Source organism: Mastomys coucha, unplaced genomic scaffold, assembly GCF_008632895.1.
Source record: "Mastomys coucha isolate ucsf_1 unplaced genomic scaffold, UCSF_Mcou_1 pScaffold6, whole genome shotgun sequence".
In the NCBI taxonomy this organism is placed as follows: Eukaryota; Metazoa; Chordata; class Mammalia; order Rodentia; family Muridae; genus Mastomys; species Mastomys coucha.
The window spans coordinates 17,105,777-17,113,758 of NW_022196912.1; positions in this window are offsets into that span (position 1 = coordinate 17,105,777).

A 7,982-nucleotide genomic window follows, 5' to 3' on the forward strand; every position below is an offset into this window, starting at 1 on the left:
AGAGAGAGAGAGAGAGAGAGAGACAAAGAAAAGAGTTTGACTCACAAAGAAAATTTAAAGGAATTGTTGAGAGTTTATCAGAAGCATGAAAGGCCCTAAAATGCAAGTACTATGGAGATTTTGGCTGGGAAATAGACAGATTAATTTAGAGGATTAAGATAGACTGCCCAGGTATTGAGGTGGAGTTTACTGAGGTGAATAATTCTTGGTCTCTCTGTGTAGTTATTGGGGAACTAGCTAGGTAAAAGAAAAAAGAATCACCTTATTAATTTATTACATATTTTTAATTAAAATTTTCATTTATACTTCAACTTGACAGGTTCTTGTTCCAATATCTTGGAGATCTTATGAGATCTTCTAAAAGTCTTGGATCACTTCTCCAGTTCTGCCATCTGTAGCACTCTTGGCTCTTGTTGATACCACTCCACTGCTGCTACTGTTCTTGGTGGCCATTTGATAGAACTAGCATCTCCAATATGCTTGGGTTTTCTACTGTAACTAAGCTTTAAAAATAGAGTCTAATAGGTTCTCTTCATGGCTCCAACCCTCAATTTTTTGCGTGATACTTTACTACTTGTTAGTCAATTGCAACTGAAGCTTCATCTTATCCAATGACCTCTATGCTGCTTTCCATGATCTTTCAAGCCCTCAAAACTAGTACTACTTGTGTGATTGTTACATATTACCAAGTCTAGCTGTAGCATGAGGTACAACTTTGGCTATTTCTAGAACACAGCTTCTTTGTACTCTCAGAAAAAACATCCCAGAAGATTTCACCTCAGTAATGCTGATATCTTCCTAATCACCAATAATTTCTTAACTCCAGCTAACCAGCACCAATTGTTCCAACAATCCCTTCTGCCAGAGCCTCATGCTTGAAGACACCCAGTTCTGCTGCTTGCTGGGGCTGAAACATGCCCCTTTCCTTTGTTCTATTTCATCATCACCAGCTTTCTGTTTTCCAGCTCTTTTATTATCTAAGTTTGGCTTTCCTAGAACTTTCTCTTAGCTCAGAGATCTGCATGCCTCTGTCTCCTACTGCTAGAATGAAAGCATGTACCACCATGCCTGGACCTAAGCCTTTCTTTACCTATTCACAAGATCTTTATAAGTTCTGGATTGTAGTTCATTCTAGATATAGTCAAGTTGACTACTAAGAATAGCCATTTGTTGATTTGACAAATAATAATTATTTCTTTATGTCAAAATGAAAACAATAACCAGATTATTATAAAGCCTATCATGGTATAACTATCCCTTGTCCAATTACAAATGCATAAACAATAAGCTTCACTGGATAGGAAATTGCCCTGATGTCACCACTCCATTAATCTGTTTATCTCCTCAAACACAGGTTTTAGCTCTATTCTACTTTTTGGTGCCCCTTTAATACCTGAACCACACAGTCTAAATTTTCCTTTCTCAGTTTGCTATGCTTAATAGAAATGCTCTCCATAAGAGTGAACCACGGGATAAAGTCTAAAATAGGGTTTTTTTTGAGACTTTGTCATTGTAATTAAGCTATATCTCTTTACCGTGGGCTCAGGCAGAACTCTTCAAACAAGGGCAAAACCCAACACTTTTTTGCCAAAAATCACAAAATAATCTCTAGGCAACATCCTGAAATTCTTTTCTTCTCAAATCACTTGACCCAAATCTCCACACTTTAAATCGCCCTCAGCAACAATGTGTTTCATATTCCTACTAGAATTACCCATTTAGACTCACTTAGAGCATCCCATTGCTTTCCTTATCCAAAGTTCCCAAATACACATTCCTCCAAACCCAAACATGGCCAGGCCTATTACAGAAAAACCCCAGTCCCTGATAATAGCTTCTGCCTTAGGATTTCCATTGCTACGACCACAGCAACTCTTTTAAAAACAAACATTCAGTTGGGACTGGCTTACAGTTTCAGAGATTTGGTCCATCATTATCCTGGCAGGAAGCATGGCATCATGCTGGCAGGCATGGTGGTAGAAGAGACAAGAGTTCTGACTCCCAAAGTCATCCAGGGAAAGACTGTATTCTGCAGGCAAAGAGGACTCTCTTCTATACTGGGCATTAGTTTCCCTTTTTTTTTTTCTTTTTCATTTTTGTTTTGCTGCAAACACATGAGGTTTATTTGGGAAATCAGTGCACTGGGGCTGAGCTCATAATCCATGCAGGGGCAGAGGAGTTTGACCCCTAGCTCAAGAAGTGTAGGGTATTTAAAGGAAAAAACAACAAACCAGGGGGAGTAAGGAGAATTCCAACCCAAGTTATTCAGTCAGTTAGGGAGGGGAACATATTTATTTTAGGAATGAAGTCTTCAGCAGGGTGGAGAGCCATGTGAACCATTTGACCTTCATTTGGGAACCAGAACCCTGAGGGTTTGAGTTAGCCAAGTTCCTGGGACCTGGATCTCTGAACCAGCTGACCTGCATTTGTAGTTCTGCTCAGTCTGCTAGGGGTCATAAAAAACTTTTTTTTTTTTTTTATTTTTCATACGTTTCATTCCCCACTTCTTCTAGTACATAGTTCTAATCATAGAACTAAATATCAGTATCATCATAATCTGGATTTCCTTGGCCCTGTAAAGTATGATATTGTTGACGTAACATTAAAATCTGAACAGCACGTATTCTTTCCCTGACAAAAGCAAGTAATTTATTTAACACACATAGACATATAGTTAAGAGCAAGAGTAGGATTAAAAGGGGTCCAGCAAGGGAAGACACCAAAATAGTCATCCATGGGGATTTACTAAACCAACTCCCAAACCAGTTTTGCTGTGCTTCCCTATCTCTCTGTCTTTTATCTAGTCTTTCTCTGAGCTTACTCATGGAGTCTCTAATGACTTCTGAATGGTCTACATAAAAGCAACATTCTTTGAGGGCAACACATAGCCCTCCATCTTTTAGAAACATTAAGAATAATCATCCCCTCTTATTTTGTAAGACCACCTCCAAAAGGGAAGTCAGGGATTCTTGGAGGTCAGTCAAAGTCCTTTTTATTCTATCTATATTTAAATTAATGGCAGCTCTTAACTCTCCATAAGCCTTATGCTGCAATGCCATAGCGGATGTTCCTATAGCTGCCTCTGCAGTCTCTAAGCCTAGTCCCAACATAACTGTCAGGGGAATCCCTAACTGTTCTATTGCCAGGCAGTATCTTACTAGGCTCTCAGACTTCTGAGCTTCTCTTTTTTCCCATCTTATCTCTCTTTAGCTCTCTAGCCTCATATTCCTTCTGACTCTTTGCTCGCACTAGACCCTATGCCTTCTTCTAAATGTTCTATCTCTTCACTATGCTTTTCTACAGTCCTTCTGCAACATTTCTTTTTCTTTCTCTGTTTATAAAGCACTTTCTTAGCTACCTGAACTAGTTCTCTTAACAACTTGTCTTGCCTCTCTAACTTTCGTAGTCTTTCAACTCCATCAGAAATCTAGGAATGACTGGATAATAGAGAATAGATGGGAAGCCTAACACAGCTTCCAAAAATATTGCCAATTGATAGATACTGCTGGATACCTGGACAGTCCTTACTTCAAAACATTGTAGCATCAACCTTCAGCCTTCTGGCCCATGATTGTCTGAAAACAGGACATTAAGGACCTGCCTAATCTCTCTTGGTAGATATAAGCTGTCCTAGGCCTGTGTGTCCTTTTTGGACAGTATTGTCTGCAGATGAAGAGGCAACTTTTGCCTAGTGACTGTCTCGACAATGATGCTCAATTTCTTCTTTTAGTCTGAGAAAATGGTGCTGTTGGCAGAGACAAGTCTCTAGCTGGATGAATAAATAATATCAAATTCCACATTCTGTGGATTTCTGATGTTTTTGAAAACCAACTATCTATGTAAAGTAATCTGGACTATTGTCTGTAAACGACTCTCGGTTATTTTTAATTAAAATCTTGAAATCACCCTAACAATAAGCTCAGAGCCATGAATCTGTTAATTTGACCCTAAACTCACAGCTCTAAACATCTAAGATCTGTCTATAATAGCAGTAAAAGAAGGACTGGGTCTAAGCCCTGTCTTGTAGGGAAATAAAAGAATTACTTATAAGCCTACAGACAACCCTTACTGAAACAAGAAATCTCTTAACTGAATATAGAAAACTTCATCTTTTGGCCTTGATGTATGCCCAACAGAACTGTATTAGCTAGACCTCTCAGTCAATAAGAACACTATTGTAACAACAAATTCTCAATTTAAAAGCTCTTACTCATTTCTTATATACCAGTTTAAGATGTAAATGGTTTGTAATACAAGCTTCAACTTTAACCAATTACTACTGCAACCATAGTATACAAACTCAATACTAATAATATAAATATTAAAGCAAACTTTCTGGGAATAAGCTGTGTATCTGAAGAAATACTCAAATACCTGACCAAATTCTAGTCACACAATGCTTTCAGTTTAAATTATCTATGCACCAATCAAATCATTTTCAGTACAGGGTAAATATTATCAGAAGGACTTTTTCCCAAAGATAACTTTGATTTTGTATCAAAATAAATTCTATACCAAATAGGACCATATGACTTTAACTCAATAACAAATCATAAGGCTTTCTATTAAATGAGATTATAGCTATACAATTAAATCTGGCTACTTTTCCAAATATAACCATTTTGCATTTCCTAAAAAGACAACCTATCAATAACCCTCTCCAGCCCCAAAGCCCAGGGAACTGGGTAGACGACTTATTGTAGCTTCTTCAAGCTGAACAGGGGTGTTGAGATATTATAAGGAGGGGGAAGGAAAACCAGAGTTAATCTTCTGATGTCTGTTTCTTGACTGGATCAGGCTGAAGTTCAGGACACCAGGAGTTCAAGCAGGCCAGTTTAGCAAGTCTGATGAAGGAATTCACCAAGGCTATACATTTCTGCAACATATGAATCTCACAACAAATTTTCATTATCATATATATTTTTTTTTGATTCTCTGGAATCTAGCTTTCTGGAAGGTGTAAATTCTTCAAGCATTTTTCCCAAAAACACAAAAACAAAACCTTTACTCATAAATACAAAGAGATCTTTTGGTGGTATTTGGGTTTTCAGTGCCTCAAAGTCTCCAAATAAGAAAGTCTCCATTTCTGATATAAAGGACAAGGTAAAATTCCTTATTTTGCTAATGCTAAGAGTGTACCATTGGACCAGGTGCATTTGACCAAGGACCAGCAGGGAAGGCATCTCCCACTGGCTCAGTAATAGACAACTGTACCTGCAAAATACCCTCCTCCCAGCAACAGCCACAGCTGTTCCAGGTTTCCTTACTCTTGAAAGCAGGCAGGCAGCTGTTCTTTGTTCTAATTGGCGCACTTGGGTCACCTGACCCAACTTTGGAGTGCTTGAGTTCCCTTACCCAGGTGATCACCCAACCAAGGAATATAGACTTTAACTCCCAGGGTAATAATTTTAAAGAATGAATCTACTGGCAAACTCCATTTCTTACTGGTCCTTCTTAGCCATCCTGGAGCCGGTCATAGCACACAGCACACAGCCACCACTGTGGAAGTGTGTCTGGGCAGCCCCAGGGGAGGCAGACCCTCCCCCTCTCAGCCCTGGGATTTTGTGAAGGCTGCAGCTGAGGGAATGTAGCACTTGGGGGCTGGTGCTGAAAGGGGCAACGAGCCACCCTTCCCTGAAACTGCCGCTCCCCCCCACCCCCGCAGCCACAACTGCAGCTACTACTGCCAGCCACAGGCGGGTGTGCAGCGGGCAGTGAATCCTTGCAGCCACAAAGTCTCAGCATGCCATCGAACCCAGAATGCACAACCCATTTTCTGCCCAAGCCCAGCGGCAGCTCAACTTGGGTGTTGCCAGTTCTGCCTCTTCTGAAGCCATGGGGAGGGGGAAGAGAGGCACAGAGAGTGCTCAGAGTGGCAGTCAGCAGTAGTCTCTGCTTGCCCATTCACTCATCCTAGCACTCCTCATGTGTGGATGGGTGTGTGGATCCCCTTGGTGTGGTCTGGCTGCTGATGCTCCCGTTCTGCTATGGCTCTGCCACAGCCCCAGCAGGACCACCAAGCCTCGCACAGCCTGCACACCACCCAAGGCTCAGTAGCAGCCATGGCCCTCAGCATCCAGGAGCTACTGCCGCAGCAGCTGCCCAAGCTTTAATGTCCATCCATCAGTCAAGGGGTTTAGAAGTCATCAGTCCAAAGTCCAAACACACGCAGAAAAACAGTTACCACACAAACAAGTCGACCTTGCCAGGTCCACGACACAAAGAAAGACAATTGGGCCCAGTAACAGACATCAGGTGCTCCTACACACACAGATAATCAAAGCCAAATCACAGAGTTGCTGGGCTGTGTCTGCCATGCCATCAAGATGAACCGGTTACACCTGTATACAGCAGTGGTCAGATACAGACAGAACAAACACACAAAGAGACTAGAAAAGACCCATCTCAATTGCAAGTGCCAACTTTACTCCAGAAAAACAGATGGCCAGAAATTTACTGAGGTCCTTTTTTACCTGAACTGACAAGTCATGTGCTCTGCCCCTAACCTCCATCCAGTGATCTAATGTCAGAGTCAAAGGGGTGGTTACATTCTGTCCCATCATCATAGTCACAAGGTGACAAAAATCACAAACACAGCACAGAAAAACAGACATAGAGTAATACGACAAAAGCAGCCCAGGCAGAGCCAATTGAAAAGATCCGATGGCCAGGAGAACAGATGCACTCTCCTCTCTAGTAGCATTAATGTTTCTCCTCTGGCCTCCAGAGGGTCTTCTAGGTGTCCCCAGGATCCCAACCTCCACTGGGATGTCTCCCAGGAAGGCAGTCGTTGATCCTGGCACTTCTACTGATCAGCCCCCTTTCCTCCTCTCAAGGGCAGGGAGTCGGTGTCCCCTCAGGGATGAGAATGACTGCAGAGAATGAAAGAAAGAAACAAAATTCACAGTTTACAAACAGACAGAACAAAATAAGAACTCACCTCCAAGGGGTCTTCGGAGTCAAGGGTGGCTACAAATCCTGGATGAGCCCCCACAATGAAAGACCCCTCAAGAGAGGAGACTCTCACTCTAGTCTGGGGATTACATGATCCTCAGGAAACTCACGACAGACTGATCATGCTACAAACACAGGAGGTTTATTCGGGAAACCAGTGCACTGGGGCCTAGCTTGTAACCCACACAGGGGCAGAGGAGTTTGACCTAGCTTCCTAATAGTATTAGGAAACCACAAGTTCAGCCAACATAGTGAAAACATTTCTCCAATAAGGCCATGCCTTCTAATATTATCATTTCCCATGGACCAAGCATATTCAAACCACCATAGCCTACAACTTTGTGACAAACTCCTATTTCTTCTTTCTCTGGTCACTCTGCTCAAGTAGCCATTCTTCTAGTGTTCTTTCAAGTTTTATATCTGTACATGCTATTGCTTCTCCTTATATGCTTTTCTTGCTTACTTAAAAGATATTTCTTAACCTAGTATTTGTCTATACTCAAATAAAACCTTACTAGACCATGATTTTGACATTTTCAGCAATCTAATGCTCTCTCATTTCTTGTTTTATTTTTATCATTTAATATCTCATAGTGTATAGAGTTTTGTGTGAGTCCAACTAGAATTTAAGTTTCACAAGTAACAAGCTCTTCAAATTATTTATTTCTGTATAAGTAATAAGGTTTTCAGATTATTTATTTCTGCATATATGGTGTTTTCAGTGTTGTTTGGGTTTAAAGTCAATATTTATTATTAATTTTGTTAACTTATTAGCTCCTATTGTTATGTGCTATTATAATCTCATTCAAAATGTAGACTTATAGAGTGATCTAAATGATTTTTTTGAATGCTTCTAGAATCTTCAAATGAATTAACAAAAGTAAGTAGCTAGATTATCATAAGGGATCTGTCCTTTTTGACTGTGTGTTTTCTACTTACTTTTTAAAAATTTAAGATAGATTTTTTTACTTTAGATATTTTCTTTATTTACATGTAAATTTCTCCATTCCCAGTTTCCCCTCCAAAAA